This window comes from Egretta garzetta, unplaced genomic scaffold, assembly GCF_000687185.1.
Source record: "Egretta garzetta isolate BGI_Z169 unplaced genomic scaffold, ASM68718v1 scaffold85, whole genome shotgun sequence".
Classification (NCBI taxonomy): domain Eukaryota; kingdom Metazoa; phylum Chordata; class Aves; order Pelecaniformes; family Ardeidae; genus Egretta; species Egretta garzetta.
The window spans coordinates 4,222,974-4,224,478 of record NW_009259718.1 but is presented as its reverse complement, the minus strand read 5'-3'; positions in this window follow the sequence as shown (position 1 = coordinate 4,224,478).

Below are 1,505 nucleotides of genomic sequence, written 5' to 3'. Positions count from 1 at the left end.
GCATTTCCCTGCTGTACTGCAGCCCCAAATGGATCACTTTTATTGTCATCATGGCAAGCATTTGCACAGAAATGTCAACGCTCCTCCACTTCCCTCCAACAACACTGAGCTCGGGGGCTTCTCTCTGGACTCTGGAAAGGGCCGGTCTGCCTGCTGAGGCCATGGCTACAGTGGAGAGCACCCAAAAATTGCAGTCCCAAGGCACACGCTGTCTTCATCATGACGGCTCTAGGTTAGAGCCAGGTTCTAGCCCTCATTGATCGGTGATGCTGCATGGTCTTTTAAAACGGGTGAGTTAAACTGATGGGCTCTGCAGCATTAAAGTGGTCTGCAGTATGCAGAAAGGTATCTATGTCTGGTGAATGTCCAAATAATAATAAAAAAAAGAATATGGTGGTCCAAATCTCCTATGAAGGACAACAGCAATCGTCACAGCCTTGTCTATTACGATCACATCATTTTTAATTCATATGAGGACACGTCAAGCCATAGGCTAGAAGCAAATAAATTATTTCTTATTGTTTGATTCTTTATAGTTCAGAAAAAAGAAAGGACTTTTTATGTTGTTTATAAATAAATGGCACTGTGCTAAAAATACCTGGTGGCATCATTAGTTTCTCATCCCAAAAGAAACACTCCACAAAGCATGCTTTTGCTTGCATTCTGCTTATTTGATAATCTTGGCTTAGAAAAAAAGAGGGGAGTTCCATTTCTAAACCTACAGCTGAATCACTTTAATATCATTAATGATGAAGCAGCTATACCTCTATCATATAAGTATTGAGAGACAAATTTGCTGGTGGAGGCAACGTGGTTTTTCTAAAGCCAATCACTTCTTGCATCTCCTTCCTGTAGCTGCAAATGCAAAAGAAAAAAACATGGTAAAGAGCAGTACAGGTGTACCATGCCAGAACAGAAACTTAGGGTATACGCTGGACGACCCAGGGTCTTCCCGCACGCACCAAATTGCCAGGAGTCAGGGAGAAATTCAGGTGACCAGCACAGATAAAAACTAGCTAGAAAACAAAGACAAAAAAATGTCGCCAGTTATGGCAACTAGAATTTTGTCTTCAGCAACTGCAAGGGTTATTCAAGCCTCCAGACTCAAGTATTGTTTTAGCATGTGAAACTCCGGTGCACCAAGGAACAGCTACCGGAAGCGTCACATGACAACAGCTCTAAGTTTGCTTCCACCAGAAGGATGCTCGATTGCTTTCTCTTCCCATTTCACCTGTACCCTGCACGTGCCGCGTGCTTCCTTTCTTCCAGCTACGGAACGTTACTGGTTTCAGCTGAAACGAATGTCAACAAAACATATGTAACAAAAAACTCGAATTAAAAATAATAAAATAATAATAACAGCAGCAGCAACAACAACAACAATAATAATAATATCCCAGAAGCGGTACGTTTGCAAGGAAGGCTGCGTACCTATTAACTCTACCTGCACGCGGACACACCCACACACCCCGTTACTCTGGCGCGCAAGGCCGCACTCCCCGCCC